This window comes from Melospiza georgiana, chromosome 2 (assembly GCF_028018845.1).
Source record: "Melospiza georgiana isolate bMelGeo1 chromosome 2, bMelGeo1.pri, whole genome shotgun sequence".
Lineage (NCBI taxonomy): Eukaryota > Metazoa > Chordata > Aves > Passeriformes > Passerellidae > Melospiza > Melospiza georgiana.
Window position 1 is genome coordinate 1,119,034 of NC_080431.1, and position 23,526 is coordinate 1,142,559.

General features: G+C 45.5%; 1 protein-coding gene across 1 annotated transcript in view; it reads left to right on the forward strand.

Annotated features, from left to right (window-relative positions):
- The window catches only part of FAM168A (family with sequence similarity 168 member A), a 123,521-nt gene that overhangs the window by 18,799 nt on the left and 81,196 nt on the right, over positions 1-23,526 (forward strand). The window contains exon 2 of the mRNA XM_058045148.1: positions 17,912-17,995. The gene's annotated coding sequence lies outside the window, so the exon portion shown is untranslated. The remainder of the gene's footprint in view (positions 1-17,911; positions 17,996-23,526) is intronic.

Sequence of the window (23,526 nt, forward strand, 5' to 3'; positions counted from 1 at the left end):
CCCCTGGATCCCTGGCAGTGCCCAAGGCCAGGCTAGAGTTCTGACAGTCTTTAGGGTCCCTTCCAACCCAAACCATCCTGTGATTTCCTCTTAACATCAGCCTGTGCTGCTGCTCAAGTAATCCATGGTGGTTTTGGACAAGACAAACCCAAGTACCAGCCCTGTTTTCCTTGTTTGTGGCTGCCAGCTGGATGTGGAGTCATTGATTGCTGTCCTTTGAGCACAGTGCTCCATATTGCTTTAAACCCACTGAGACATGTTTGCCTGATTGTAATTATTATTGTAACTGCAAGGTTTTGATAACTTGTTCAGAGCCTCCAAAAAGGAAAGTAGTGTAAAATGGATTTATATGTTCCAAGATCAGGAGGGACTGACATAATCCTCTGTTTGGATGAAAGATCCTCCTGCAGCTTGGGACTGAGCATTTTTTTTCCTTTTGGTCTTTTGGAAACAAAAGTAAAGATATCGAGTCCAAGATTTATTAAATCCTGATGGATCCTTCTGATGTGCACTTGGAAAGCTCTTCTGTGTTGGCCTGGCCTTTTATCTGCTCAGTCTTCAGATGCTTCTATTTTATCTATTTCTGAACTTCCAGAGCTCCAGAAGGCCTTTCAGCCCAATTTAATATGGAATAAAGCAAAAAGCATGGTTTGATTCCAGACCAAGTTGGTCAGGCAGCAGTCAGATAAGTATAATTAGACTTGTAATTGGAATGCGTTGTAGACAATTAGTTTTTGTAAATGTGTGTAATTTAATCCCAAGTAAAGGGTCAGGAGGACCTTGCTGTGAGCGAGGTTAAGGAGTGACATGTATAATTTCCAGGCCTTGTGATGCTCATGTCTGACACAGCTGGAGAGGAGCATGTCCATCTTTGCAATGGCAGCACAAACCCACCCTCCACGAGGTGAGTCAGGGCTTCTGTTCTGCCTCTGTCTCCCAGTGCCCCTTCCAAGAGCAGCATCATAAATCCATGGGGGATGCATGCTGCAGCAGCAGTGATTTATGGAATCCCCCATAAAAACCCAAAGTCTGTGATGGAACAAGGCCCACTCTGTCCTTTCAGAAGATCCTGAGCAATGGGATCTGCTCTCATCCCAAACCCTGGACTCGTGCTCTCTGTGGCACAGGATCTCACCCTCGTGGTTACACAGCAGCACTTGGGACGTTTTTCTTCCTGCAATCCTTTTGTCAGGAAAGGGGCAGCCCTTCAGCTCCAGGGTCAGCCCAGGAATAGGGCCTGCTTCCCAGACATGTGGTACTCATTTGCTTGGAATTTTTGACACCACTTATTGCAATCCGGCGTGGCTGCAAGTTCCCAGGCTCTCGGGTTTGGGGTAGGATTGAGTGCTAAGGGAGGAATGCCCCAGCTTCTGCCTGGAATCTTACAACACAGTGCATTCCCAGGACGGAACAGGCCCTGCACCATTCTGGCTGGCCTTTACAGCTTCAGGAAAACAGCCTCAGTGTGCTGGAGTCCCCGAGCAGGGGCCGGTGCTGCTGGTGAGCGGCTGCACCTGGGATTTGCCAGAGGTCTCCGTGTTATTTATGGCTCACAGGCTGCACTGAGCGTGACCCAGGTTCTGTCAGCACAGATGCTGGGGCTGGGGGTGGCTTCCACAGCTCAGTGTTAGCTCCACAAATGCAAAGCCTGGAGGAGCAGGTTCTGGTTTCTTGCCTTCTGCTGTAATAGCGGGAGCGGTGCGAGCGTGTGATTAACGGCGAGAGTCCGAGTAGCAGGATAATAAATACTGGGAATTCAAAGGAAACCTCAGCTCCTGGCAATTACAGAGTTTGTGCAGCAGGGAGATGGAGCTTCTGACTCCAGTGTTATTTGTGACCTACTTGGAACTGAAATGTTGCAAGAGGCTGTTTGTTTAATACTCGATTGCTGTTTTTTAAAAGTTATACCGTATTGGGGTTAAATACAATCCTTTGAACGTGGACTCAGAGATAAACATTCTCCTCAGAAAATTCCACCAGTTCTTGTTGTCTTGATTTTTACTGCCAGCAAGTGCTCAATGTGTTCCTTCTTTTTCCATTGCAAAAACCCCCGCCCCAAACCTCCATAACCTTTCCTATCATGTATCCAATATTTTATAGAGCAATCACAAAGGGTAGTAAATTGAGTAAAACATACTATCCTTGGCAGGATTTCCCTCATGACTAAATCCAATATGAACAAAGAGGACAAGGGCAAATAACTTCACTTATTCAGGTCATTTTTCATAAGAATCATAAAAATTAGATAGAAAAGGCCTATTAGATTATCTCTCCTCTCTTCCATTTTGCCAGTTCTTGGTTGTTCTGTACAGTAACCTTGTGAAATTTTACTTGTCCAAATGGAAGAAAGATAATTTTTCCTGCTGGTTATTATTTCTTTTTAGTGGAAAAGGATGGATGGTTTTTCCATCTGGGCTAGAAGCACTTCTTGTGCTTCTACAAGGCTCATTTTTAATTTCCACAAGTGTCTCCTCTTCAACAGTTTTGTGTTCCTCTTTTTGGGCACTGTGATCTTATCGTGAGGCGTTTCCTAAGCTTGGGCCCATGTTTTTAATTCCACCCCATTATTCCAGTTGTTCAAGTATTGGAATAACCCTGAGGCCATCTGTAATAATTTCACCCCATTGTGTTTCTGCCCTTCAAGTGCTCGCCAGGATTAATGTACCACCAACAACAGATTGTTCTTGCTGTATACTGGGAAATGTTTATAAATGCTCTTCAGATTAAAATAATTTAAAATCCTCTTAAAAAATCGTTTCCCTCTCCCCAAGAGAACTGCCAAGGAAGTATATATAAGATGACTTAAACCACCCAAAACAAAAAAAGCAAAGCCTCTTGCAATGGTAAAGAACCATGAAGAGCTGGAGAGAGGCTGTCAGTGCAGCAGCTCTAGAGCTTGTGTTTAACTCCACAGGTGTGGTTTAATTGCTGAGCTGAGCTTCTCACAGGCTGAAGAAAGCAATGGAATGTTCTTGACATTTATTGCTCTAAATTGAAGTTGTGTGAGTGTCCAAAAAATGCTGAAATGAATATGGGTTTGGAAGGAGTTAATGTTTAAGGAGTGTCTGTGCTTATCTGCTGCTGAAAGGTCACTGAGTAAATTCTTCAATGATCCCAGTGTTGTGGGGGTGCTGCTGAAATGACAGCTCTTGTTCTGTTTACAAAAAAAAAAAAAATCTGGGTAGGGACTCTGGAGCAAGTGGGGATGTGTCTCATGTTGCTGGGAAATAGGAAATAATTGAATCATGTCACAGAATCCCAGAATGGTTTGGTTTGAGAGGGATCTTAAAAACCATCCAGTGCCACCCCTGCCAGGATCAGGGACACCTTCCACTATCCCAGGTTGGTCTAAGCCTTGTCCAGCCTGGCCTGGGACACTGCCAGGGATCCACACACGTGTGTCATCCTCACTTCCTCAGCACCTCCAGGGTGAATGGCTGGCAGTGGAATTTTGGAGGGAAATTAAGGGAAAGGAATGTGCTCAGCTCAGTCAGGGGGGAATGACGTGTTGTACTCTGTTCTCATCCTGAAGGAGTCTCAGCATCCAGGACTTGGTGTCTGCTGGGTTCCTGAATTACTGTAGACTCCTGGGTGACGTTAGGGAAATCAGGCAAGTCTATAATTCATGAACTGGAGATATATTGAATGTGACAGGGGAAACAAAGAGAAATTAGGATCCACAGAATGAACATTTGTGACAGCAGCAGAAGATTCTTGGAAGCTGCCTCTGGATCTTATGGGGACTGATGTGCTGCTATAATAAAGAGAAATAAACCTTTAATATATAATAAGGTGTCTTGTTTTGAGAACTGGTTTTTGACACGTGTATTTGGTTATATTTCAGTCTAAAAAATAGGGTCTCCTGGTCAGGCTGATAAGAAAATAAGGTTTTATGTTTAACAGCATCCATAATTGCCCTTCTTCTGTCTCTGTGGCCACATCTCATGTGTTGATGCCACTCCTGGGCATCCTGCATCCTGATCCCTGTGTGGGAACACAGATCTGAGGGATGCTGTCCCTGTTCTCTGTGGCTCTTGTGTTGGGAAGTTTGCCTGCCTTTTAAAATGGAAAGGGGGACTACAGTCTGTGGTACCACACAGGGATTTTACTTAAAAATACTCCTAATTTGGGAGAGTGGTTTCACAGTGAAATAAAACTGGCATCCTTTTGCTCTGTTCTCCATAAAATCCATGGATGGGAGGGTGGCCATGTACAGACTTGCTGTACATTAATTTTGTTTGTAAAAGCTCTGTAATTATACAGCTCTCCTGCCAATTTGGCACAGGAAGACAAGGAAAATCCCAAGCGGAATGCTTTCCCCATGAAAAGTCTTTCTGTAGGGTTTTTTTCCTCCCTTCGCTTGAACATAATAACCTGATTGGCAAAGCATTTAAAAAATGAATTGCAGGGCTTCCAGCATGAAATGATTGGCTCCATAGGAGTTATGGCTTTTGCATACGTGGGGGAAAAATCCAACTGTGCTGCCGAGATCCGCTGGGATGTCCTCGTGGAGAGCCTGCCAGGCTGCAGTGACCTGGAATGCATCCAGCTGGTGCGTCACCTCTGCTACCAGCGCTGCATTTCTTCAGCTTTTAACTCACTTCTGCTCTCCGTGGCAGCTGGTTCATTCTTCTGCCAGAGATAGCTTCAGGAGGGGGAGGAAAAAAAGAACTGCAAATAGAGGAATTGTTTGGAATATTGGGTCTAAACATAGATGAGGGTGATGGCTGGTTCCATTTTTAGCTTCCTAAAGAAACGAGGCTTATCCAGCAGTGACATCTGCTCGTCGGCTGCTTCCTCACAGGTTGTGAGTGCAGAGGTCAACTTCAGCCAAATTCTGATTAAAAACCCAGTTTTGCTCCAGCTTTTGACGTTTGATGAATGGGGACATTTTGAGCTCGGTGGTGATTTCTTTTTCACCACGTGGCTGCAGGGCAGGGGAGGAGGGAGAGTGGGTCATACGAAGCACAGGAGCAAGAGAGGAGGAGAAGTGCTGGTGTGTGAGCTCCGATATGAGGGCAGAGAATAAAATCATGGCCAAACCACGTTCCAGTAGCTCCCTTCTCCAAGAACAGCCTATCCTGTGTCCCTAGACAGGCTCCCACCAGGGAATGTCTTCTCCTGCTCTGTTCCCCCCTCTCTGGTGCTGCCATGACCGTTTGTGGATCACTGGGGCTCAGGGAACGCTTTTGGCCGTGTTCTCTGAGCTCAGATGAGCTTAAGGCGGCCGGGAGAGTGAGGGCTGGCCTGTCTGAGGCGCCATGGCTCCCGCCGGCCCACAAAGCTGCTTTGCCTCAAGGATTATCCGGCTGCCTGGGACAGTGCCATGCTTCCAAGTGGGCATGGAAGTGTCTCTGGGAGGAGGATCAGCACCTCAGTGTGCCCCTCAGTGCCTGAGCAAAGGTTAGATGTTGAACTTTTTAGTTTGAGTCCTCAATGTTTCTCTCCTGCGTTAGAATCCGACAGACTCGCTCGGTTGAAGGGGCCCTGAGGGATCACCCACAGCCCTGGCTGACCAAATTCACAAAGCATGCTCTTTAAGGGGGCTGCTGACAGGCTTGAGGCATTGTCCACCTCTGCAGGAAGCCATTTCCAACATTTGACCACCCTGTTGGTAAAGAAATGCTTCCAAATGTCCAGCCTGTGTGGGCCGGGCCAGAGGGACAGGCCTCCCTTGGCCGGTCCTTGGGTGCATCCCAGGCCGTGGTTTGTCCTCCCTGACCTGCACCTCCAATTCCTGCCTGCAGGGCTCTCCAGCCACTCCTCTCTAGGGATTTGGGTGGATTTGTCCCAACATCTGCTGGACCATGGCTGGTGAAGGCCAGGTTCTGCTGGGCAGGCTTTGAGACCTTGCGTTCCCTTTAGGAAAGCAGCAAGGCCATGTCTTTGGGAATTGTACCAGCCTGGAGAGTAAAAGCTGCAGCTTTCCTTTTGGACAGGACTTTTCCCCCTTTTAGAAATGTTTTAGGGTTTAGTGATGGGGAAATGCTGTGGCTGCAGAGCTCTTTAAGGCGCCCTCCCAGAGTCTGTGGGGAGCTCTCGGCTGAGGGAAGTAAACTGGTGACCTGGAAAAAGAAAATGAAGGAAACAAGATTAGTCTGCTCGACAGGGAATGCCATCCTGGGATTTATTTTGATTCCTGTCAAAGTAGCAGGCTGAAAGACTTTATGCAGAGAAGATTTGTGGTTTGTAATTGGAGAGGAAAAAAAATATATACTTTTGAGACATACATATATATATGTAAAAAATATAGAGCTTGGTTCCCGGCTGGAGGCTCTGGGAGTGCTTTGGAGAGGCTACTCTGCATGATATCCTTTATTTAGCAACTGTCATGCCCATTTGTAGGATCTGTGGTGATAGAACCTGTCCTGGGAAACGTCTGAAATCCAGAATCATGAAATATTTAGTGGACCGTTCACTGCTAATGGGCTCCAGCCCTGCGCCAGCACCACAGGATCAGTAACAAAAGGCTCTGTGTACCAGTGCCAAGCTGCCTGGGACTGCTCTGAGTTTGTTCAAGTCTTATTTCAGGTTTTATCAAAAGCAAAATCTGAGTCCAGCAAGGCAGGGTTTGGTTGGTTGAAACCAGCAAAAGCTTGTTTTATTTTCCTTGCTCAGAGGAAACCTGGGATATGTCATGTGTGGCATACACAGAAGTGAGTTATTTTTTTTCAGCAGTAGATAAATTGATGTGAGAAAAAATACACAGTATTGATTTTCCTTTTCCTGTGGCTTTTGAGAGGTTGTTAATGCAGCAAGTACACAAGAGCACTCATATGTCTGTCTGCACAGTAATCGCTAATAAATTGACTTTCTTAAAAACAATTTTTAGTCTGTAGTTTCAGTGACTTGATTTGTGGAGTAGATGATATCTCCTGGCACATAATTACTCATTTTTGGGCCGTGTATAAGGGGGGAGGATAAATTTTCCTGCATTATCTGTAGCACTGAACATCTCTCCTATTACTCACACAAGTTTTTTCTCTGTGTCTTCTTCCTTACTGTAGCTGAGCAAAGAGGTTTTTAAGGATCTGAGGCTTTTCTCAGTGTTAAAATTTACAGCACAGACACTTTCTAGAGGTAATTCTTGTGCATTCTGACACAGCAGTGGTCACGATCGTGACAAGGACAATGATTTATACTCAGGGGACCAACAATCTGTTTCTCTCAGTGTCTCCAGAGTGACTGCAAAGAACTTGTTTTCCTTTAGGGAAAAAAACCCCAAACCTGCAGTAGGACTCATGGTGATAATCACATTAACAGCCCAGTGAGAGCAATTTGGTGACGTGTGACAGAATGTGACATGCCAGGCCCTGTCAGTGTGCTGGTGGTGATGATCCGGGGATGCTGAGGAAGGCAGGAGCTGACCCATGCAGTGGGATGAGGTGTTGGTCCATGCCTGGGGAATTGTGGTGGGTGTCCTGGTCCTGATGCAGAGATGGGCACATGGGGATGCTTTGGAATCACTGGTGTGATGGACACTTCTGTGATGCTCTTTGTTCTTCTGTTCTGGGCTTGCAGTCTACATTTGGTGGTTGTTGATATTTCCCTCCCATTATCCAGTGCAGGATTGCATTGTGTCCAGTTTCTCCTGGACATGGTCTGCACAGTCAGTGTTATCTGGAATTTGTTGTCCCAGAGGTTTGGTTCTGAGGCCTTGTTGGTTGCCGTGGTGGCACAGGGACCATGTTGTCACTATTGTAAGGAGACAGACATTGATTATGCGGCTCTGAGGTGATTTATTCCCAATAAGTCCTTGTCTTGGCAGTCATCTGGTGATCTCAGCTCTCACGACAGTGATCCTTCTTCAGTATCATTCCTGAGAGATTTTCCTGATTATTCCTTTGGTCTTTGCTGTTGTTCTAATGTCCCACTTGTTTTTAGCCACTTTTCTGGTTTTTGGTTTCTTCTCCCATGGTGGTTCTCAAGGTCCTGCCAAATCACAGATCTCCACTCAGGTACCTTTCTGTGGAGCAACAGAGACTGCACTGTGAGGTACACAGTGAAATTTAGGACTTGTAGTTCTTGCACATTCCCAGCACTGCTTTCCCCCCCACTTTATGTCCTGTTTACAGTGCAAATGGTTTCTGCAGGAGGGCCCTGGACATCTGTGTGTTTGGCTGTTTATTGCAGAAGGCTTTTCGTGGGTCGAGGAAGCACACAGAGGGGAGCTTCTGGAGTGGCCCGTGAAATGGTTTTGCTTAGCTTTGTTTTAGCACTCCTCTGCTCACACACAAACCTCTGCTCCTTCCCCTTGGGTCACAGATTTCCAAGCTGTGCCAGCAAAAGCAGAGTCAGGCTCTGCTAAACTCAAATATAATTTGCATTTGTGCAGAGGTGCTTAATTACAAACACCTCTCCTCCTGCCACAGTACTCCTGGTAGTTCCCTGCTTGCTCCCAGCAGGGAGCTGAGCAGCTCTGAAGGGTGGATGTCATTCCCTTGGCTTTAGGAAGGTTTTCCACGTCCCCAGGAGTGCTGTGCTGTGAGATGGATGAGTAAAGGTCAGTGGTTTGATGTTCCCAGAGGGCTGCTTATTACAGGATGTAATCATGGAATCACAGATTTTCCTGAGCTGGAAAGGACCCACGAGGATCATTGTGTCCAAATCCTGGCTGTGCTCGGGACAACCCCAAGGATGCCAGCATGAATCCCACCCCAAGGATGTGTGTGAAACCCTCCCTGAGGGTTCACAGCATGACCAACACTTCTAAACTCTTTCTCTCAAGGATTTGTAGGTGGGGTAGCATGCACCCTCTATAAACCCACGGATGAATTGGAAGGCAAGCTTGTGGTGAGACAGGAAAAAACCCCCAAACCTGAGCTATTGCCTGAGGAAACGTGGGAATCCCCATTAGAAATATTTAGATTAGAAAACACATCTGCCAGGAGTTTGGCTCTTGGAATTCCTTCAGGGAAGTCCCACCTTATTTTTTTTCTAGAGATTAAAAAACAAACAAATCCTCCAAAACCCATCCTGAAAATACAATGCCTGTCTGCTGTATTATTTATATGCCTAGGACTGGACATCCTCTTGCAGTGCACCCAAATCCTCTCAAGAGATGGTCCCAGGATATTGCAGGTCCTACTTTGGACATGCAAGCCTCAGATCCAATTTGGAAATTGTCAGGGAAGTATTTTCCACTGAAACACAAATATCCCCTTCTCACCCCCTCAAGAAACATTAAAGCCTGTTTGGAGGAGTGAAAGTGCAGTACAACATTTAGTTCTAAACTGAAGATTTCCCAGCTATGTTGACTTAGAGCATCTGTTAGTGAAACATGTCTGCTCTGCAGACAGTTTTTGTACTTGTGCTGTGCAAGCACATTTCAAACAAGCACAGCAAATGTGCTGCTGAGAACAATCCAGCAGTGCTGCTTGGGTCATTTAGATGACTTAATAGGTCTTTTCTTTTTCCTTGCTATCTGTATTAAATCAATGATTCATATAAATTATGCCAAAGGGAGTTAATTGTTATTGCATGGTATAAAAAGCTGCCAAACTAAGGGCAAAACTCTGATTGCAGTGCATGAAAGAAAATGGAGCTGTGTTCTGATTGCTGAAAGCATAAAATGGCTGAACCTGTCACCCCTACCAGAACAGCCTGGACTGGAATTCCTGTGGAAACAGCAGCAGCAAAGGAATTGTAGAAGCAAATATTTGGTGGCTGTGGCAGGTTTGGAGGTTTTGGAACATTTGGATGTCTTCAGAACACACAACAAACATTAAATGTGAAATAGCCAGCTGAAAGAACTGTGCTTCTCTGGTGCCCGGATCTGCAGAGGAATTTTGGAATTTAACTTTGTTGGTTCAGGGGGAGCTGAGCTCCTCAGTATCTCTATGAGATTGGACTGTGGACTGTAGAATTTGGTTTATTTCTTATCTCTGCAAGAGGGGCACTGCTACCATTCTCTCTTGTGGTTCCTCCAGCACATTTTCAGGGCTGTTTGAAGAGGAATTGGTGCTTCTCAGGCTTTTCTAGCTTTTCAAGGTTGGACTTGATGATCTTGGCTGTCTTTTCCAGCCTGAAGGATTCCACGGCTCTCAGAGGAATGGTACAGCAAGGGCACTTGAAGACAAGCTCAGGTGCTACACTTTGCTGTGGAATATTTCTCAGTGTAGCCAGTGGAGAGGCAAAGGGAGGATCTGTCATGTGTTACTTAATTTTGATGTGCATTCTGCACTGAATCTTATAGTAGGAGTCCCAGTAAAATATCTGTATTGTATTTGAATATCTGTATTGTGTTTGAATATCTGTATTGTGTTTGAATATCTGTATTGTATTTGAATATCTGTGTCTAGGCCTTGCCCTGATGAGCCCCGGTTGTTCTTGATGGGCTGCAGCTGTGATGTCCTTCCTTGGGCTGCAGCTGTGGCCAGTGAAGGTAACTGGGATAAAAGGGGCTGGGCTTGGCCAGGCAGGGACAGCCTGGAAGGGGCATTCACTGAGAAGCTGCAACAGGCAGAGGAAGAAGGAGTCTGTGCTGTGAAGAACTGCCCCCAAGGAATATCACTGACAAGGTACGGGACTTTAAAAATATGATAACAACAACAAGATAACAACAAATTCTGATATGGTGCTTTCCTAGGGAAGCTGCATTTTACATGGAAGAAGCTAAAACAGTGAGAGGTTCATGGAATCATGGAATGCCTTGGGTTGAGAGGGACCTTAAAGCCCATTCAGTACCATGGCAGGGACACCTTCCACTGTCCCAGGTTGCTCCAGCCTGGCCTTGGACACTTCCAGGGATCCAGGGGCAGCCACAGCTGCTCTGGAAAATCTGTGCCAGGCCTCCCCACCCTCCCAGGGAAGAATTTGTTCCCCATATCCCATCTGACCCTGCTCTCTGTCAGTTAAAAACTATTCCCCCTTGTTGTATAATGTGAGAGTTGAAACGCTGCCTGTTTTATGAAGGAGCGTGGAAAAATACACACTTTTAGGAGTTGTTTGGAGCTAAATTCTGGGGTTTTGTGCAAATAAAAGTAGTTTTCAAGTAACACTAAGAAATAAAATAGAGGAGCGTGTGGAATATATAGGTCTGGGGTGGGATGGAGGAAGACAGCATTAGGGAGATGCTGCCACAGAAAAGTGTTTGGAATGAGAAGGTGGGTTTGTTGGAGCCAGTGGGAAAGGTCAGGAGCACCACAACACACCAGAAACTTGGGAAATGAGGAAATCCACATTCTGCAGTGGCTAAATAATTAATAAGGGACCATTTCTGGCCTGCTCTGTGACCTGACCCGACTGCAGGAACAAAGTGTGTGGGGTGAGGATTAATGTGCCTTAGGCAAGGTCTGTGCTGGGATTGGAACAGGAAATGATTAAAGTCCTTTGCAAAAGCTGGAGGAAAGCTTGTTATTTTGCTCTAATATTATCAGGAATTTTCATAATCCACGTGCAGTGTTCAGGAAGGTGAAGTAGTTGAGTGTTGGGGGCTCCCCATTATGATCTCTTTAAAAACTGAGGAATATTACTCTGAGTTTTGGTGAGTTTTCCACCAGCACTGTAATACCTGTCCCTGTGTGGCCTAGGGAATTAAGTGAACAAAAATTAAGTCTGCAGTGACAGAAATTGCTGATGACTTCTAGAGGAAGGAGAGACTGGGACTGCTTCAAACAAGTGCTTAATAAACCCCAGTGAAAGAGATGTTGACTTAACTCATTTTTAATTGCTTTTAAGCTCTTAAGTGAGTTTGGTATTGGAAGTAATTAAAGGCCTTGAAAGATGGTGGGGAACTTTGGGAACACCTCTATGGAAAGGCAGTTACTCACCTTAAAATAATTTTTACTGCTTCCTAATCTGTCTGAATCACTCAATTAATTACTTAATGAAGTGTGGTTCAGCCCAGGGATGCTGCTCAGGTATGGCAGAATGTGTTTTCTTTGGGTATAATGGAAAGCAAAACACCTGATAAACAATCAATTGTTGTTTTGAGAAACTTTATAGATAAATACAAAAATACCAGTCAGTTTTGTGAAGCCCGTTTTTGACCAGGACTCCTTTTCCCATAAGAACTGGAATGGATGAATTTTCTAGAGCTGCAAGGTTTCCTTGCAGAATCACAGTTTAAACAATGTTTTCATCAGTGTGGCTCGGTTGGTTTTTCAGATGGAAATAACTCCAGCAGGAAGTGTCTCTGTCAATACAACAATCTCCAAATTGATTTTGTTGTCATGTTTCCATTGAGGACGGTGCAGAAAAGATTTCAACGCTGCCTTCTGCAGCTGCAGTGGAAAAAACATCCTGAAGGGGTGAAGGGCTGTGCTTGACTGGAATTGAGGTTGGGAGAGAGGATATGCCCCTGAGCCCAGGTGAGACCCCACCTGCAGGGCTGCCCCAGCCCTGGGGACCCAGCAGGAGAATGTGGAGCTGCTGGAGAGAGCCCACGGGAGGCACCAGAGCTGCAGCCAGGCTGGGAAACCTGGGGGTGCTCACCTGGAGAGGAGAAGGACCCAGGGAGCCCCTTTAGGTACTGGAAGGGGCTCTCAGGGCTTATTTTCTGTGCTCTGTTAGCAGTAGGATCTGTCTCCCCACACTCTAGCTGAATGATTCTGATATTCCAGTTATTCTGAGTTTGGAGATTGAAGAAAAGCCCTCCCCAAAAGATGGCCCATCTAAATTGAAGTGGATTATTAAACCAGGCTAGAATTTACTGCCCTTTGCTTTTCTAAACACAATGAAGTGAAAATCAAGAATGAGGGCATTTATCTTCAGTGTGTATTTTTCTGGATTACAAACTTTGGCAGATGTGGTGCAGATATTTCTTGGCAAACTGGCATGTTTGAAAGACTCGCCTTAGAGAAATGAGTCTCTTTTAAATAGAGCTAAATATAAAAGCAAACCAGCTCTCACTCTGTTTAAGTCTCTCTTATCTGCTGGTAGGAGTTCAGATTAGAGTGTCTGACTTAAATATCTTGAACCCACCCATCCTGCTGCTGCATGGACTCCCAGCTCAGCACCTGAAATGCAGGGCTTGACAGGAGCAGGAGCCCGCTGGTGATATTTCAGTAGCAGTTGTCCTTTTCCTGCTCTTTGGCTCCAAAAGCAACCTCTCCAGTTTTCCAGGGGATTAGACTCTTTTTTTTTTGTTTTTGTTTTAATCAGTAACTGTGAGTAAGTAAAAATGCGGATGGGATTTGCTGCTTTTCCTGAGCTCGCTCTGCCCTTCTGGCCTGCTGCTGGCATCCTCCAAGTGGGAAAGTCACTCTAAGGATCCAGTGGAAGTGATGTCAACGGGACATTGGCAATCCTGATGTGTGTCACTTGCCCTTCTTGGGGGCTGAGCCAACAGGATGTTCCTGGAGCAAGGAAAATGCCCAACTTTGCCAGTTTAGTGCTTTCCTCACTTTTCTTGCCTCTTGAGTTCTCACTTTGATCCTGCATGTAAAAAATGAAGGAGGATCCTGGGGTGTTTAATACTCTGGAGTCTCAAGAACCATCTAATTTTAGAAGCTCATTGCACGCCTGGAGTTGTTGAGTCATTTTGTGTTGTTCCATGGAGTTTTCCTGGAGGGATGTGTTCCCATGGTGGATGTGTGCAAGGTGCTGCCGAACCACAGGCCCTTTTCACCCTCTTCCCTACAAACTCCTTCCCCTCCTGCCTGGCCAAAGCCATTGCTGGTGATGCCCAGTAATTCCAGCTGAGTGCTGGAGAGGGGGCTTTGGCAGGAGGGAGCTCAGGGGGCAGAGGCAGCCCTGGGAGCCTCTCCCTCCTGAGCATCGTCAGTGTTTGGGGAATCCAGGGGTGAGTTGCTGCTGGCGCTGCCCCTCTTGCTCCATCCCAGTTCCATGGCTGTGTCCTGCATTTCCTGACGCCAGGGTGAAGCTGTGCCTGTTGCCAGTGCTGGGCTCCCTGGCTCACATCAGGTTATTTTTAACTGCTCCCTTCCCTGATCCAGGTCCCTGTACAGCTCTGGGTGGCTCCAAGGCCACTGCCAGTTTTTAAGGAGAGCAAAGACAGGAAGGTGCTTCCAGCCAGGAACGACCCTGTGGTTTCCTGCAATGTTCTCTGCCTTCCAAAATGATTTCTTTCCATGCCTTTATTTCCTGCTAGGTATTTGCACAGATGTTTTCCCTTCCAGTTGCTCCAGGTGGCTCTTTAATTTCTTTTTGTTTTAAATGTGCCCTGAGCAGAATGGAATTCAGATCCATTCTGGATAATTTGTGTACATTCATTAACATTTTGCCCTATCCTTCCAGAATTTGGGTCCTAAGTGCATTAGGCTCCATGACAAGTGTCTCTGGTCTCCTCTGTGGTGTCTCCTTGCTCATGGCTTACCATTATTGCCTTTAAATTCTGTTTCTTTAATTCCGTTCCCTGTGTGAGTAGAGGTGTCTGAATTAACCTTCACAATGAACCTGCCAGGGCTTTTCCCAGTGTCCAAATGGATTCTCATTAATCCCTCTTTTGTAATGCAGGGAAGGCTTGTGTTGGAGTGTTTTGCTTTGATTTTATTAGTTTTATTTTTAAATAGAGGGAAAGGCCACACTGAGGCTGCTCTCACTGAAAGGTTTATTTTTATTTTAAGACAATGGCTGCATATAATTTTTAATGCTGCACTTTCTGGAGGTTGACTGCTGTCAGTAGCACAGTCAATATTTCCTTCAATTAACAATAATCTCAGATAATGAAATTGTTTTCTTTTCATTGCAAACTCATTTGTGACTTAGAAACCCTGAGGTGCCTTATAATATGTAACTTGCACAAGTGAAAATAATTATTCCAGAGTCAATTCTAGAAGAAGTTTGGGGAAATTGTTGAAAACAGGCAGTAAAGTGCATGTTGACATTTGGGGAAATTTTCCCCTTCCCCATCCTGTGGGGTTTGTTTACTCAGAAGGCAAAACCCTAAATGTTGTGGAATAGGATTTAACCCTGCAGAATGTCAGACATTTGCTGAATGTTTTTTCTTCATTTGATAAGCAGTTGTGGAGTGTGTTTGTATGCTACCACTATTTTATCAGAACTCTCTGCAATCCACCAAAGCAGGTGTTTTAGTCACCACATCCTAATTAACTCAATCTCTTTTATAATCCATCCACCCAGCTCCCACCACTGGAGTCCAGTTTTGTAGAAAGAAGAAGGAAAAGAATGGATTCAAAGAGAAATATAGAAGAATAATTGTAATAGGATCGTGATTTAACTGTAGCTAATAAAACAAAAGAAGAAAACTAAATTTGGGACATAGGAGGGAGGATAAAATTAAAAATCTTGTTTTGCTGCACAGCAGCACATGGAGTTGAGGGAGATGTTAGGGAATGATCTTCCCTACTTAGTAGCTGCAGTAATCTTGGGAAATATTAAGGGATTTAATCTCTTTCTTAGCAAGAAGAAAGTGGGAAGGGAAGGAGGAATTCTGGGCTGCAGGAACCTGCTTTGGTGTCTTTGCTCGACTTGATAAGAGGGAGGGAGAGGGACTTTTATGGGTGTTTGTAGTGCCAGGAGACAGGGGATGGTGTCCCACTGCCAGAGGGCAGGGTTAGCTGGGATATTGGGAATTCTTGGCTGTCTGAGTGCTGAACCCTGGCACAGGGTGCCCCACAGGCAGGCACTGAAAAACCACTGATTTTTTTTCAATGTTCTTGAAGTTTTCCCTGACTAAATCCCAGATCACACTCTTGCTGAATCAGGCTGTGCCAACAGGACCTCTCAGCACTGTGCTATGTCCCTAGATTTTCCAAAGGCTTACCTTCTCACAAATTCATCTTGTTTTCCTCCTCCTTTAATGGATGTCTTTGCACTTCCACTCAAAGACACTGATTGGGACTGATGGTTTTTCTGCAAATACATCCAAATTTGGTCAATCCTGCCTGTTGCCTGCTGGTTTTTGAGCAGTGGCAGAGGGCAGGGATGTGTGCTGGCAGTTCCTTCTCTGCAGCTTTTCACAGCTTCTCTCTGCAGCAGCATCCACTCCCTCTGAACTGAATAATTTTGACTTCTGGTCAGGAAAAGACAGAAAAAGAGCCAAAAAAAACCATCCAAAAAAGGGTAGATCTGCTGAGTGGCAGCACAATGCAAGCAGGTATTGATGGTCAAAGATGCAGCACCAAGGTTAATGAGAGGTGGGCACTGTTCTTCTCCCTCTCTGCAGCAGCCAGAGCTGAACAAAAGGGGGGATGTTTGGAGAATCCCTCAGCATTAAAGGCTGTGGCAGTGCTGTCCTCCTGCCAGATCCTGGAAGCCCTCTGGATGTTCAGCACCACTGCACACTCACCTTTAGTGCTTGTCAGCAAGAGCTGAGGACTTCCTTGCTTTATACACACATGAGGATGTGAAAATAGCCCAAAATGGGGACTTGGAGCAAACTGAGGTGTCAGAACAGCTCTGCAATGAAATAATGATGGTAGAGGTGTGGGGATTGAGGTGTGAAAGCCGCAAAGGAGTGCTTGGTGATCCTGTGGCTGATGCTGAGCCTGGTGCAGCAGGCAAGGCTTGCTTTCCCAAAATCCAAGGGGGGAGGAAGATGTGAGGGAGGTGGTTTTCTCCCCCATTTGCTTGAGCACTTATTTTCAGCTTCTTTCTTGCCACAAAAGGAGTCATTTGTTTAATTCTACAAAATGTTACTGAAGCTGTTGGAAGTGGAGCTGCAGCCCACGTCTTTAATAAATGTGTGTGTATTCCTGGAAGGAAGTTAAAATGGGGCTGTGTTATATTTGGTACCTCCTGAAGTACTGAGGCTACTTTGAGTACAGAATGTGCTCTGAGAAAGACTAATTTGCCACTGCAGAGCTTGATGGGATGAGATTTGTCAAGTCCTTGTCTCTGCTGAAATTCACTTGTGCTTTCCTCTCTCTCCTGGAGATATTTTAGGGCTCTGTCTCTGAATTGAAGTGCCATAAAAACAAGTCAAAAAGCCTGAAACCAGAATTAAATTCCAAGCAATGAATATGCTTCTTATAATGCAGAAATGCTGAAGCCAAGCACTCGTGGAAGCAACAGGTGGAGATGTTCCTGACCTGTTTTCCTCAGTGTGCTCATGCTCCTGCTGGCACCAGGGTTGGGATTATTGGGCCATTGGAGCATCAGCAGGGTGGGTTTTGAGTTCTTTCCAAGGATGCCATCTCTGATGGCAGGTGGTGGCTTCCTGCCGGAGGCAGGAAGAGGAAAGGTTCAGTAAAAATGAAGATTTTACTGTTTTCTGTTCACTTACGAATTCATGCTGTTTCATGAGCTGGCTGGAAGGGTCTGATGGTGTAATTCTACAGGGAAAAGTGGGATGTACCAGCACTCCCTAAAAAACCCTCAGTTGTTTTACTGGATTCAGTGTTTTCTGCCTCCTGCTTTCTCCCCCAGAGTGTTTTTTGAGTGAATGTAAACTAATACAGGATCAGTGGTTAGAAACCATGAAAAAATATTTAATGTAAACCTTTCGGTGCTGGGTTGATTAAAATAAACAACTGTTCCAAGGAGCTGGTCCTGCTTTGGGAACAGTAGGGTTTCTGTTCCTCCCTATAATTCATAAAGCATGTGGAGTGCCTCGAGAGGTTTTTTTGGGTGCTGCACTTCATTTTGAGGGATTGCATTTTCAGTTCTCGGAGCTTTTGTGTCAGCTGGGAAGGGAGGATGTAGGAGTAACATGTAAAACTCAAGCTGAAACCTGTTTAGTCCCAAATCCTGACAAATAGCTGGTAAACAAGTATTTAAATGAAAGCCTGGACTTTGTTTTCTCCCTCTGGGAAGCTGGGAAGGCCTTGCTCTTATTGCCAGCTCTGGTGTCCCTTCCCTCTCCTCGTGCCCTGCGGCTCCTGCGCTCCTCCTTTTTTCCCCTGCATTTCTTACATGTCCCATTTCTCCTTCTGCTCCAGTGGAGGTGAAGGCCACTCTGAGCTGGGAAGGGCTGTGTTTTCTTCCAGCAGGTTTTCCACAGAGCCTCACGCGTGTTTCTCTCTCTCTCTCTCTCTTGCTGCTGCAGAGCTCTGGAATGCTGTGAAGACTCCCAGCCCAGGCACACTCCTCTCCGGATTATCTCCATCCCAAGGAAGCTCGTATCCAAGAGGTACCAATTCTTCCTGTCTTTGTGCCCTTCAGTTTTAGCTGCTCCTCCCAAAGCCCCTTCCCTGCTCCCTCCAGACAGGAAAGCCTTGGATGCTCTGGAGAATTTCTGGGTCAAGAAATGCATAAGCTGAAGCTCCAGCAACACTTTGTGCCTGGTGTGTTTTATTGTGTTGATTTAGAAAGTTAATAAACATCAGGTCCTCAGCAGCTTGAGTAAAACACACAGTACTTATGTCCTGCTCCTATAAAGAATTGTGAGAGGGGTTCTTTTTTTAGTGTTTATTAGTCTTAATATCTTCCTAGTAAGTAATACATTTTTGTTCTATATTAAAAAGGAGACTTGTGTTCATTAGCTGGGTCAAAATCCCCAGGTTGGCACAGACACCATTTCTGATATAAACTTCTGTCATTTGCCTGGAGACAGGCAAACTGTTGTCTGATAGCTTCTATTTCTTGGGAGAAGAAAGCTGGAAACAGTGTTTTCCAATAGAAACTTTGCGGTGTCATTTGGTTGGAGCAGTTTATATCTTAACTCCTTATTTTGGTTTATAGAGTCCAGCGTGATGAGGCCTGAGCCGGTCAAGCCTTTTGAGCATGTACATATATTTTTATGTATATGTGTGTATTTTTTTATATATATGTGTAAGAGAATTTATTATAACAGTGGACAGCATGATCTACAGGAGCTGTGAAACAGGAACATATCCCCTCAGGAAATCCCTCTGGAAAGTGTACTGGGAAAATATTCCTGTGTGCCTGCCCTTCTGTTTTCCCTTAGGGATTCACATTTCCCTGTTGGGCAGAGAAGACACGGGGGTGGCTGAAGTGCCTGTCTGACCCCATCCAGCTGTTCTTGTACAAGAATATGGAAAAACCAGGCTTGACTCTGGTTTTTTCCATTTTATATGTTTTGCTGCTCACTTAATGACATGAACTTTAAATGTCAGCTGCTCTTGGGTCTGCTGCACTGCATTGGGATCAAACCTTTGGGCATGCTCTGACCCTTATCCTCACAATAATTTAGCACTGCAGCCCTGCTTTGGGAAAAGCTGCCCTAAATCAATGCCTCCTTTATAGATCTAGACAAAATCTGGGTATTTCTTCCTCTCCTGCCACCCCAGCTTAGGTGGGATGGGACAGAAAATGCCAAGGATTTCAGGAAAGCTTTTCCTTGTTTGAGGCAACAACAGTGATGCCCTGTCCATCTCCCGCTTCCCCTTTTTGCCCTCTTCATGCTAGAAAAAAGGATAAATGAAAAAACAGAAGAAATGCAGAGCTGTGGAAGGGGAGAGGCGAAGCCAAGGGTGGGTGGTGAGATGGGAGAAGGGAAACAGAGTAAGGCTGGAAGTGATGGGTGGGAAATCCAGAGAACCAGATTGTGTTTCAAGTGGGAATATGTGGAGTGTTGGCTTTGCATAAGAAAGCTCCTGCTCCAAGGGCTCCTGATCCAGTCCAGCTTCAGATTAAGAAATGTGAAGCTCAAGAGTGGAATTGGTGGAGCCTGTGGAGATTTGGCTGTCCAAGCAGATCGAGGTTGCTCTCCAGGCTGTGATTGTCCTGCTGGGGATCTTCAGCAAATATTTATCTTGAGTTGAACCCCTCCCTGTTAGGCATTCAGAAATCTAAAGGTGGAGGAAATTGAGTTAAACTTGAGGTAGGTGTGAGTGCTCCATGCCTTAGCTTACTTAGGTTGTTTCCTGCTTGGGAAATACCCCACTCCCTCACATCTTAATTGAAATTCCAGCAATTAAGTAGTTAAACACGGTGTGTCTGTAAAATCCATGTGTTTCTATAAATACCTCTCTTATCTCTGTAATGGTTTGGTTTGATGTAAATATTTTTAAATGTGCTTTTACATTAGGCTGGTTTTTATCCAGTGTGTGTGAGTGGAATTTGGAACTGGGCCTGGACTTTATACTTTTGCTCCTCACCGTTTCTGAACTCATGTGGAAAATTTCTGGACTTTGTCTCCTGAGCATTTCTGCCACTTTGGTGGGGTCTTCACTGGGCTGGGAATGCACTGAATCCAGAGCTGAAGTGGAGCACTTCGCCAGCAGCTCTTGGACACTTTGATGCTGTTGGGAGCATCATTTAGTGAATTTTTTTAGTGCAGGAGCTAATCCTTTTGTTCACAGATCTGAAGTTTTCCTGCATTGCCAGCTCTGTTTTGGAGAACAAAATTCCTTTCAGAGAACATGTGATATGGAAAATGATTTCTGTCAAGCCAAGTTGTGTGCTGCATCCAGCTCTGGGGCCCCCAACATCAGCAGGACCTGGAGGTGCTGGAGTGGGTCCAGAGGAGGCCCCAGGGCTGGCAGAGCTGGGGGTGCTCACCTGGAGAGGAGAAGCTCCAGGGAGAGCTCAGAGCCCTGGCAGGGCCTGAAGGGGCTCCAGGAGAGCTGCAGAGGGACTGGGGACAAGGGGAAATGGCTCCCACTGCCAGAGGGCAGGAATGGGTGGGAGATTGGGAAGAAACTGTGGTAAAAACATTTTAAAAGGGGGTTTTTTAGAGGAGTGGATCTGACTCAGGGAAGTATTTTGCAAGAGCGTTACCTAGGATGAAATGCTGGGCCATTAATCTTTATAAATTCATTGAATTTGATGTATTCACTGTATGTGACCTATTACAGCATATTTAGGTAGATCATAGAATCCCCAAATGGTTTGGGCTGGAATGGACCTTAAAGCTCATCCAGTGCCACCAGGACACCTTCCACTATCCCAGGTTGCTCCATCCTGATCTGGAATGTCCCCAGGGATTAGGACAACTTCTCAGGGCTTCCCCATCCTCACAGGGAAGGATTTCTTCCTAAGATCCAGTCTAAGCCTCTCTGTCAGTTAGTGAAGTGTCTGTCTCCATCGTTCCTGTAGGTTCCCTTAGGTCACCCCAAAGCTTCTCTTTTCCAGGCTGAGCACTCCCAATTCTCCCAGCAGAGCTGCTCCATCCCTCTGATCCCCTCGGTGCCTTGTGTGGCTGTGCTCCAGCAGCTCAGCAGCAGCACTGTGCTCTGTTCAAGGGCTCTGTGGCTGAGGTGAGCTGATGGGAAACACCCTCCCTGTCCCCCCCAGCTTTCCACAGCCTTCCTGCAGTGTTCTCCACATTCCTGCCCTCACAAAGGCTGTGCTGGAAGCAGGGCCCTTTCTCTCAGATGTGTCATTCAGCCCCTCCTGCCAGCGTGCCAGCCTTGTTTGTGTTGATGAATGAATGTTCCCTGTGTACAGCCTGCAGATTGCTCTGCCCCTGGACTGCAGTCCTGCTCAATGTACCTGGTTCTGATTAAGTGCATTTGAGTTTGGGAGTGTGCTTAATGAGCTACACCTTTCACAGATTCTTTTGTTAATTCAGAAAAGCTGCCTGCTCTGATTTATGGCGCCAAAAGGGGTAAACTGCCATTAAAAGCATTAATTAGTCTTGGTTGACTGCACAAAGAATAGACTTGGTGTGAGCCAGTTTTTGATTTAGCCCTTTGATTTTTGCCTAAGCTTGTTAGAGGGTCTGTATCTCTGGCTGTCTCATGCTGGATTGTATAATTGGAATTTTGTGTGAAATTCTTGGGCTGAAGGAGGAAGAGCCAATTATAATCAATAAAGTTGTAAGGCAATTGGGCAGAACTTTGCAGATAGTTCAATACAGAAATGTTCCTTTTTAACATGTGGAAGTGATGACTTGGGATTGTCAGACTTGTAGGAAGGAAGGATCACCAGGAGCAGGTAACCCAGGATTGTGTCCACCATCCTTGGGATTGTGGCTTTTGACTGTCCCCAGGGAAGGAGACTCCACACCCCTCTGTGGTCACCTCACAGGAAAGTTCTTCCTCTCCTTCAGGAGGAACTTCATCACTCCAGTTTCTTCCCATTGCCTCTCGTCCTGTTGTACCACCCAGCAGAGCCAGGTGGTAGCACTGGTGGTTTTTTCTTTCCCTCTACATCATTTTCCATTTTCTACAGGCTAATTGGAAAAAAACCAAAAAGCCGTAAATGCTGGAACGTTGTCTGAGTTGTATCCTTGGAAATCCTGTATAAGTGTATTTCAGTGTCTGGTAGTTCCTGTACTTCTCAACTCTGGCCATCAATTCTACATACAAAACTTTGAAAATTAATTGAAATGCAAATGATAGCCTAAGCTTTCTTTGCAATAGACTTTCCATAATTATGCTTGACTGCAAGAAAACAATTCCTTTGCTATAATTTTGGTAATTGCCTCTGGTCTGTTTGAGAATTAAGATTTCCCTCTGTCTGTATAAAGTTTCCTTCTCTCTTGGATATTATCACATTAACTGCTCCATAAAAAGAAGGTTGGATTGGGCTTCCATCCCAACTTGTCCTTAAGGAGCCAGCAGTTGGATCCTCCAGCTCTGCCTTAATTTCCTGGCAGAACTAGAAGGTTCCTTCTCCCCTCCTTCTCCCTGCATGCCTGGAGAGATGATGGTGGTACTGTAGGACTTTGGAGTATTGAACTGGAAATATCCTCTGGATATTCAGGGAGATGGGAACTGCCTTTAAAACTCATTTTTAGCAAAAACTGGTTCCTAACAGCAGCACAGATCTGAAATGACAAATGTCCTTAGAGGCATGGGGGTATTTAAGAGCTGTATTCCCTTCCCTGAACCATCAGAGTCCTTGGGGCAGCGAGTTTCCAGTGTCTGCCATGTTTGGCAGGAGGATTTTTGGGTAAGAGTGAAAGCCTTTGAGCTGCTCTTTAGTTTGACACTCTCAGCCAGCACATCCTTGAGAGAAATCCATCATGTTGGAAGCACTGGAACAGCCAGGGAGGCGTGAGCTCCCCATCTCTTCACAGCCACAGCCTGGGCTTGGTTATTCCCAGCTCCCACAAATGTTCCCAGCTTTGTCTCTCCATTATTTGTTTTCCTTTCCCATTGAAGGAAGTGGTTCTTTCCATTATAAGAAGCATTAAATTGACTTAAATGCTTTGTTTGCCAAAGTAGCTCTTTGAAGTGGATCTTTCAAGTTTCTTATGTGATCTGGGGTTTGATGAGACACATTTTAACCCAGCAATCTCACAGTGAGGAAGGGAGGGTGGAAGGAAGAGAAGGAACCTTCTAGCTCTGCCAGTTTTGATCCTAACTCACATTTTCCACATTCCCTTTTAACACTTGACTTGTGCTGGAGCGTCCAGACATTGCAGGGCGATCCATGGGATCAGCGGGATCTCACTGGTCAGCTTTTCCAAGCTTGTCTGCAGCATTAAGTCTCAAACTGGAAAGGTAATCCCCTCAGGAGGCTTGACCTACTCTTCAAATTACTTTCTCCTGTTCTTTTGAGGTGTTGGCTTTTATTCAGATATTTTTTCCCTCCTCATCAAGGCATCTCGTTTAATTGCTGTGACTGCCAGGCAGAAACCTCTCTCTCACTCTTACAGACCTCCTTTTCTTCAGCTCCTTCATAATAAAGTGGTTTTTGGAGCAGGGCCAGGCCTTGAGCCCAAAGTGTCCTCTGGTTTCATATCAAACAAGGGACAGCACAGCCAGATTGCTTCCCTAATCCCTCTGCCCAAAGACAAAAGGTGTCAGC